Here is a 10,398-nt window from a genome sequence, read left to right on the forward strand (position 1 = left end):
CCGTGGGAAACGGAAAAGGAAAGGGAATTCTCTCTGGCACCGAGTAAGACACTAACGCTCTGGCAATGCTCCTCCCGCGGGTATTTTGTCTTCCCAGTGGGGTTCTGCCTCAGCAATCAGACTCATTGTCAGCTACATTGTGCAGGGCATGAAAGCATGTGATTTGGGACTTTCCAGGGAGAAGTGAAGAGGAAGGAGTTACCCTTCCCTGGGGAGTGCAGGAGGGACTGGCCCAGCCAGGGTGCTGAGACAGCAAGGGACAGGTGCAGAGGTGAAGCTAAGGAGACATCTCTCCAGGGATGTGGAGGACCCCAGGAGGAAGTCACCTCTAAACCCTTCCTAAAATTAACCTGACCTCCCAGGGGTTCCCTGGAACTAACTTGTTCCTCTGGGAATTTGGGGGTGGGTATGAAAAAGTGAGTAATGATGAACAGTTAACTTTATTGTTCCGTGCTTAGATTGCTAGTGTTTACATAGCTTTGACCAGAACCTGGTGACAGATTCAGAGGGATTTTAATCACCTGCTCAGCTTAGGGAGAAGCCAAGACTGAAGGTTTCCTGTCTCCCAGCATGTAAGTTCCCTATATTCTTTAATATACAACTTTCCTTTAATAAAACAAAACAAAACAAAACAAAATCCCCAACAACTTATTTTTGATATAGCTGCCATTCTTTTCTTGGATTCAATACAGCAAGTTTTGGCTGAAGCAGCTAGGAACTTAATTAGCAACTAATGTACCAACTTGTAGTAAACATCAACATTTGTCTATGTCATGAGAGGAAAAAAAACATTCACGCTGAAAAATGGCAGCTTCATTTCAGCACAGAAGCCACATAACTGTGAGTCTTTAAGGTTGCTACTCACTAAAAAGGCATTCTGCAGCCCTGGGTGACTGTGGATGGTAGTACATATGCATCCTAATTGAAACCTCAGGGTCCAGAATTATATGAATGATGGAGGGATCATTCAGGCTATCAGAAAGACATATTTAGGAAAAGTAATCTGTTAGCAAAGCATAGTCAATCAAGTCTGTGCAGGCCAGGGAAACCTGGTGGTGCTTTGGACTGGATAATAGAAGTACAGAGTCTTGATGAGTATTTACTGGGGGAATATAAAATATCCAAATGAGCACTTTATGGCACAGTGTCTTATTTTATTCTCTAATTATATTATGTAGTTAAGCCTTTTTCTACCCCAAAGGACTGTAAGCTGCTTGAAGAAGGGGCATATTTACACAGTGACCAGTACAATACTCATAACTAGTAGGCCCTTGGTGATTTCTCTATTAGGAGTTTTGAGTTGCTGTCTAGCAGCTAATTTGACAATAGTGTCAAATACACAGTGAAAGTTGTTGAAGTAAATGGAGTGTTGGCCTTGCAGGTAGACCTGATTTATACTGTTATTCTGTTTCTTCATAGAATACAGCTAAGTTTTTTACTTAATTGGGGGAGTTGACCTTGTACCCAGATAGAAGAGCATCACATCAGATGTTTCTACAAAAGTATTCAAATTATTAATTTTAGGTATTAGGTCTGTGGAGATATCTTTTCGAGCTATTGCATAAACATACCCTCAGCTCCCAGCTGCTTGTGGGTTATATTCAATATGTTAAAGCACAAGCCAACCAACCAATCAAAAAATATTCTGTTTCCTGGCGCCAGTCCTTCTGTCCTTTGGATTCAAACACTGAGAAATGAGAAGGGATTGCTGATTAAATATGGGGAAATACTTAATGTCATTCTCTTAACACTATGGAGTTGCTGTCCTGGAAGAGAAAGGGTCAAATGTTTACTATTTGACCAAAGATGTTTAAATGTTTGGCATTCAAATTATATCATTCATCCATTTGGTCATTTAAAAAATATTTATTAAGTATCTATTATATGACCAGCACTCTTCTATGTACAGTTAATAAAATTAACAAAGTTCCTACTTTTACAGAGCTCACATTCTAATGGGAGTGGGAAGACAAATAATAAGTAAAAAACATTCAATGTGCCAAGTGAAGATAAATGCTATGAAGACCATGGTAAATCTAGATAATAATGTACATTACAGGTTGATTTTCCAAGTAGTCACCCTCATCTAACCCTCCCTATTAGCATCACATAATACACATCGATAACGGTTTATAATTTTTTCTCAAGTAAAAGTCACTCTGTTGGATGAGATCTGATTGGTAAGGATTGCGCATGGGTGGAAATGCCTAAGAGAAAATAGAAAGGAACTTCTTTTTTATGAATCGCCCATAATCTTAATAGGACCCCTTCTGAAGAAAATAAGGTTAAAGAAACAAAAGTCAAGCCACAGTCTCTCAAAATGAATCCATTTTTCTTCATCTATATTTATGCATTATGATTTAGTTTATTTTCTGCTTTTCATTTGGATAGTTTTCTTCTGTCAAGTTTCTTCTAATAGGTTTCATTTTCATCTTCTTTATTGTGTCTTAAATGAAAGTTTCTGTTTCCTTTCTTCTTTGAAATAGAAGATCCTACTGAACTATGTCTTTTACAAATGCAACTTTTCATTTGAGTTTTCTACATTTAAGAAATAGTACAATCATAGCTGCCATTAAAATTTAATGGCCACAAATAGCAGTAATGTCTTTTTCAAAGAAAATGTCCATATATTTAGTTTAATGAGAAAATCCTAGAATTGTTCTGTTTATTTGTTTGCTAAATTTCATCAATCAAGAGCCTACTCTGGGTCATTTAAAGTCTTAGATGCTCTTAACCTAGCAGCAAAGAGTGTACTAAGCATAGAGACTCTGAGATCAGGGTGTCTGGGTTCAAGTCTCAGCACTCTCTCTTAATTGTTGTGTGATTAAGGAAATCACCTCAAATACCATCAGCTGTAAAATGAGAATGATCCCAGTGCCATGTCACAAGGTTGTTCCAAAGATGGCCTATAAAGCCCTAGCACCAGCCTGGCATGTTCACATGCCCAAGAAGTGACAGCAACCCAGTATGCTTATGCAAACAGTAAGAGATGGTGCCAGTCCTTAAAGACTGCACAATTTTTAAAGGAAATAATTTAGTTATGTATATAAATACTATATAATGGCTATCCTTTTAACTGAGCCTTTAATGAGGATTCCTTTTCAAAAGAAATTGGCAGGCTGATTTAGTAGGAAAGTTTATTAAAAGGATAGTGTCATAGCTATATATTTCAAAACCATTAGTAGGCCCAAACTAGAAAAAGAAATTCTGGCTAAGTTTATTAGATCTTAATACTTATTTCCCAGTCCCTTCCACCAATTCAATTAGAGTTCTGGTTTTAAGTCTGCACATATAAAAGCTTTTCCATGTAACAAACAAACAAACAAAAAATCACATGTCGATGGATAATTTTCCATTGATTTTTCAAATGCTTCTTCCATAGCTTAAGTTGTTTTGAAAACGCTTACTTGACAATCTTTGTTAAAATAGTACCTTTACCTCAAAGTCATAGATCATGCTTCTTTTACTTTATTTAAAAATAAATGCTTAAGAGCAAACTATAGTCACATGTACTTGGACTGCCATTGTTTTTACCTTGCAATTATGGTTGACATTTAGTTGGTAGACTTGTTGGGGGTTAGATGTTCCAGCCTGTGTCCATTCTGATTGAGGGGTGGCTATTATAATTGCTTATTACCCATCCCATAGAAAGTGTTAAATTTCACCTCTGCTCATATTATAACTGACAAAATCTTTTTTTTTTTTTTTTTGTTTGAGACAGAGTCTCACTTTGTTGCCCAGGCTAGAGTGAGTGCCGTGGCATCAGCCTGGCTCACAGCAACCTCAATCTCCGGGGCTAAGCGATCCTACTGCCTCAGCCTCCTGAGTAGCTGGGACTACAGGCATGTGCCACCATGCCCGGCTAATTTTTTGTATATATATTTTTAGTTGGTCAATTAATTTATTTCTATTTTTGGTAGAGACGGGGTCTCGCTCAGGCTGGTTTCAAACTCCTGACCTTGAGCAATCTGCCCGCCTCGGCCTCCCAAAGTGCTAGGATTACAGGCGTGAGCCACCACGCCTGGCCTATAACTGACAAAATCTTGGATTAGAAGTAGGAGGGCTATAAAATGAGTTATTGGAATCAAAAATTGAGATAAATTGAACCACACTTTTTAATTGCTAGATCACAAGGGGTTAAACTAAGATTTAATAAAAACAATGAAGTATTGCCAACTAGAAAATAGTTTTATTATTAATGTATTGGATTATATACTTTTTAATTGCTAGATCACAAAGGGTTAAACTAAGATTTAATAAAAACAATGAAGCCTTGCCAACTAGAAAATAGTTTTATTATTAATGCATCAGATGCATTAATATTTAATAATATTAAATAAATATTTAATAATATTAAATAAAATTAATAATAGTTTTATTAATGCATCAGATGCAGATTTATATAATTAAGTGTAATTATATAAATTACACTTAAAAATCTTCATTTGAGTCCTTAATTTTTAGTTTTTGTTGTATTTTATGATATAGTTGTACATATAAAAACTTTCTAAATAAATACATATATATTTATTGGGGTCTATGTTCAAATATTTTTAATGATAGGGATCAAAAATATTCTGATTTTTAATAAGGCAATGCCACATGAGCTCAAGCCATTTTATTTGAATATTAAAATAAAAGGATGACCCAAAGAATGCTAGAAAACTTGTTTTCCAGTTGCTTTACCTCCCTGAATACACACACTGACCTTGAAGAATATCCCCAATAGGAAGTACCAAAGCACCCTTTTTGTGGTGGTAAAATTAGCCAGGTGACCACCTTGGAAGTTATTCTCAAGTCTACCTTCATATTAGACTCACATAGAAAGAAGTGCAAAATTATCCATTGCCTGAAAGACTCCATGATTGGAATGTTAATGTCAGTTATTTTTCCTTCAATCTCTCTTGTGATTCCACTCTTGAGCCTGAGGTTAGAAGTAGGAATTAGGGCCTCTGCTAGCCTAAGGGCAACTGAGGACATAGTCTATTTTCATTTTTTGTGGTAATTATCTTCTATAAAGTTGTCATGAGCACTGAATTAGTGAAGAATGAACCATTGCTCCTAGAGGAAATACAGGGTTAGGTTCCTTCCAGTCTCTGGTTATATTTCCATGAACTGATCAATACATAATCTTGTTTTGTGTGTATTTATGTTTAAAGACATCTTATTTAATATATATTGTTGATTCATTAATATTGAATTCATAATCACCAGCACTATAACTCGTACCTGAACAAAGCTTATCTAATAAACTTATTTTCTCTGTAAGACCCAGCCTCCTGTGCTCAAGAATATCAGACAGCACTGCAGCACTATGCTTGGGGGCCATTTTAATCACCAATAAAAAAGCACAAACCTGTAAAAATTGTGATACTAAATATACTAGAGAAAGAATACTTTCTTTTATTAATAGTATGAGAGCTGAAACAAGATGGTCCTGTTTGACCTCAGCTAGGAATGTGAGTGTCAGGTGACTCAAATATTTCACTGTTCTGTGCATATTTGCAAACGACTGTGAAAGTGCCACAAACATTGATTATTTGGGGGTTACAAATAAATGTTAGCAAGTAGCTGAATTCACAAATAAGAAATCCATGAATAAGGAGTATCAACTGTACTATGCTTTGAATGTTTGTTTCCCCTCCAAAATTTATGTCAAAACTTAATCCCCAAAGCAACAGTGTTTAGAGGTGGGGCCTTTAGGAAGTGATTAAGCCCTCATGGGGCTTTTCAAAAGGGCTTGAGGGAGTGAGTTCAGCCCCTTTTGCCCTTCTGTCTCCACACCATGTAAGGACACAGCATTCCAGGCGCCATCTTGGAAGCAGAGACCTGGGCCCTCACTAGATGCTGAACCTGCCAGTGCCTAGATCTTGGACTCCTCATCTTTCAGAATGGTGAGGAAATAAAATTTCTGCTCTTAATAAATTACCCAGTCTCAGGTATTTTGTTATAGCATACTGACAGAAACAAATTGCATACAGGTAGCCTCTGGGTTACAGATGACCCAACTTAATGGCGTTCAGTACTTATGAACAGGCTCCTGAAGCTCCCCATAAGGATAATTTATAAATAATTAAATTAACAATTCAGGAACTAGTTACTTCTGCACACGTGAACAAACTCACACTGCTTAAGTGGTACGTTAGCATAGCATCTTTACGCTGGTGGCTAGTCTCATAGAGAAGCAGCTGATAAAAACACAAGAACATGAAATATCAGAACATCCAGAGCCAAGAAAATTTACAATGAAAGGATTAGCTGGACATATTCATGAATCATTCATAATAATTCAGTTTGGCTAAAACTATGATATAAATGGACATATATTTTCAGCAATTTACTAAGGGACATATTGTAGTTTGGAACATTCATCTGCCAATTCCATTGAGCATTGTCATTTATTTGCTTAGAATGCATAAAACCTATTATGCATTATATAAATACATAATTGCATGACAGTCGCACCTTGGACAGTTCAGAGCATAAATATCTAGCTAATATTTGGAAAAATTAGATCATGTATGAATTAAACTGAAAAGGCCACCTAATGGCTGTAAACTGGAAAAAAAGTAGCAAGTGCGGGAAATCTGATTCAGAGTTACTTTGGAACAATATTTGCTTACCTCTTGCCCAACTGTTACCTAAGCCCTTGGCATTCTCCAACCTACGGTTTCAGCAAAGAGAATGAGGGGCCAAAGGAGGAATGATTAAAAAATGAAACAAAACAAAAACTGTCTTGCTTATAGTAACTGGAGTTTCTTATGCTTTTATCATCCATAAAGAGGGAAGTCAGGGAGATTATCAGGAAATTAAACCTCCACACAAAAATAATGCACAACCACTTTTATTGCAAGTTTATCATGTCCTGGATGACTACTATTTAAACTGAGAGGACTTTATGTGTCTTAGTAAATGGAGAGAAGCTCAGTGGGTGAAGCTGTAGGTCCTAGCCCTACTCCAGAGAGCAAATCTTTTTTTTTGGTTTTATACTTTGGGTTATGTAGTTTTAGAATGGTATCTGAAAATCTCTGTGCTAGGAGATTAAAACATGATGGATAAAGAATTATTGCAAAAATAGAAATATTGTATTATTACCTTCTTAGACAACCTTATGTTTATATACACCCAGTAAGTAGCAATGTGAGTTCAGGCTAGGCAGTTGCCTGTACCATCAGTTTCTCTTAGAATCAAATATTAGAAAAGTTGAGCAAGCTCTGCAACCTGTATACCATTCTGTTGAGGGAGGGAAAGGGACTTCAATTATATTATGCTGCTACTGTTATAAATGAAAGAATGGATGAATAAAGTCAGTAAATGAATGAAAAGATGATACACCTTTTTACTGAGGTCACAAATTATATATACCATGTTTTATAACAAAATTATGCTGCATTATAAAATATATTTTCTGATTATTTCTAAAAGAGTTCATTTTTTCTCCTCTGAATTTCTAATTAATCATTAATTGTGTGTGTGTGTGTGCGCGCACGCGTGTGTTACATTTGCCTGTCTATTTGAGCATTTGTGTTGAGGGTATATAGATTTAGTAGCTCTAGAGGAGCTTGCATAGTCCTTCTTAATCCTTAGAATATGTTCAAAATTTTAGAATGCAGCACAGGTGATTTAATTTCATTCATTCTTTCTCCCTTAGATGCAGTCAAAACTTCAAGAGGGACATATTTTTCTCTTTAATTATAGAGTGGTCCAAATAATTTATTACTCCAAATGATCTGTTTAAAAATATTTCAGGATGAAGGATTTATGATTTTTAATAGAAAAAGTAAATAAGGCTGCATGCATAGACTATGAGTGATATTTGATAGACATTTCAGAAATGCTTTATTCATTTCACAATGTTTGCTTATGTTCTGATAAATGTGCTGCATGTTGTTCATTAGGAACTAAGAATAATAATTAACATTTAATATTTGTTGAACACTCACAAGGAACTGTAGAGAAAAGCTGAAATTTATTTCACAAAAGGACCTAGATATTGTCATATCTATGCCTTTCTCAGAAAGGTAGCGAGTGGGAAAGTCTTCTCTTGTTTCCTTCCTGAGGCTTCTCTGTATTAATACTCACAGATGATGTTTCCTCTGCCGCCACCTTGTGGGGTTTTAACTAACAAGTTTTAACTGCATTGGAATGGATTAAGCTGACATCAATTAAACGAAATTGTAACTATGTACAACTACAGATTTTTCTGACAGTTTTAGAAAAGGGAGTTAATCTATTTTTCCCAGTGGGAAGATAAAAACCATGGCTATGAAGGCAGAGAAGGTAACTTTCTACTTCATTACTTGTACTGCTAATGCTCTGCCCAACCTTGAAAAAAAAAAGTATTTATTTGATTGATTAGAGACAGAGTCTCATTTCATTGCCCCAGTGAGTGCTGTGGCGTCAACCTAGCTCACAGCAACCTCAAACTCCTGGGCTCATAAGATCCTCCTGCTGCAGCCTCCTGAGTAGCTGGGACTATAGGCGCGTGCCAGGATGCCTAATTTTTTCTATTTTTAGTAGAGATGGGGTCTCACTCTTGCTCAGGCTGGTCTCGAACTCCTGAGCTCAAGCAATACTCCCACCTTGGCCTCCCTGAGTGCTAGGATTAAGGGAGTGAGCCACCACACCCAGCCAAAAAAGTCATTTTAAATTGAGCTGCTCAGAGCCTAGGGTACTATTGTGACATAATCAGAGGATAAGAGTGTAAACATATGTAGGTCAAGGACAGGGTGACATGTATTGAGGCTGTTTGTAGGGATAATTTCATCACTGGGCCTACCTTACACTTACACTTCCCTGCACCTTCCTTACATGGTTCCATGTCATCCTGAGCTTACCTCTAGCGGGAGCACTCATCACACTTTGTTTCAACTGCATTTTGACTTATACGCAATTCCTAATAAGCTGTGAGCTCCACAAGGACAGGCAATGTGACGTCATTCTTTTTGAATCTTCTTATGTCCCCAGTGATGGGATGGAACCTGGCATATAGGAGGCCCTCCACAAATATTTAGTGAATAAGAGCTAAAAAGAAAATATTTTATGGAGCTTTCCATATGTTGCTACATTTAATCTTCACAAATCTATTAGTCTATGAAAGGGCCTGATGTTTTCTATGCTCAGTATTCATTCATTCTGTTTTTGATAAAACTACTACCAGATTTTCTCCTGTAGAAATCACTCCTGTCTCCATCCTCAAACCATCTTTAGGTGGGATTGACCAGCTGGAGAAATATGAATCCTGAGAAACTATTGGTATGCCAGATGAAATCTAATTGGAAGCCAGTCCTGGACTTTTAGTTACATACGCCAATAAATGATCTTATTTAGACGTATTGAGTTAGATTTTCTGTTACAACATAAAAAGGACTAATTGATCTTCTAATACGGAATATCCTAATTTTTCATTGGAAAACCAAGATTATGTATTATACTTGCCGGTGTCACACTGCCAACAAATGAACTTGAAGTCAATTGCAATCCCTAAAATATTTATTCCACAGTTTCTTCAACAGTTAGCACAGACAATAGTGACTATAGCCAATTAACCTATTCTCTTGAGGTCAGAGTTCATGTGTGTGTGAATAAATGAAATCAGTATTAATAAAATTAAAAACAATTAGCTGCCAACTATGCAACTGTGGGTAAATGAAATACAATTCTCCACCTTACTTTTCACATTTGTAAAATGGAGTAATTTTATATATATATGTATATATATATATATATATATATATACACATACCCCCAATATGATTGTTTTGGGGGATAACACTTCACAACACACAGTGCCTGCTACATAGTATTTACTCTCTTTTAGCTATTTTTATAGAATAATGAGGAATTTATTTTAAAAAATGTATGATTTATAATTTTTTATACATTATATTTTTATCAAATGATATTGTTCATACAATATTGACTGAATCATGGAGGCAAATTATGATTGCTATGATTAAAAAAATTCCCTATCGGTTCATTTGAATTTTTTATACTAGAAAATTTATAATTTGAAATACTAGCTTTAGGGCGACAGATGCTGCAGACTGTGTTGTTCAAAGTCCTTTCTGTATCTTCATGGTGGGAACTTTCCTAGGAAGCCATTTTTCTAAGAAAGAGATATATCGTCAGGAACTGTGAAGGATCTGATATTTTACTCTATTTGCAAGCTAACAAGTAGCCTGCTACAGTTTCATAGAAGTTAGCAGAAGGCATGAGATTTCCGGGTCAGAGACAAAGGACTTTATTATTCAAAGCACAAGAGGCAGCATGAACTTCATATTCCCATTGATAGATTTCCCTCACTCCAAAATCCCACAGGGTAAAGTAGAGCTGCCAGGTGGGTGCTGCACATGCAGTGAGTTTGTTATCAGGTGGGAGGAACTCCACACTTAGGAA

The sequence above is a fragment of the Microcebus murinus genome, chromosome 8 (assembly GCF_040939455.1).
Source record: "Microcebus murinus isolate Inina chromosome 8, M.murinus_Inina_mat1.0, whole genome shotgun sequence".
Lineage (NCBI taxonomy): Eukaryota > Metazoa > Chordata > Mammalia > Primates > Cheirogaleidae > Microcebus > Microcebus murinus.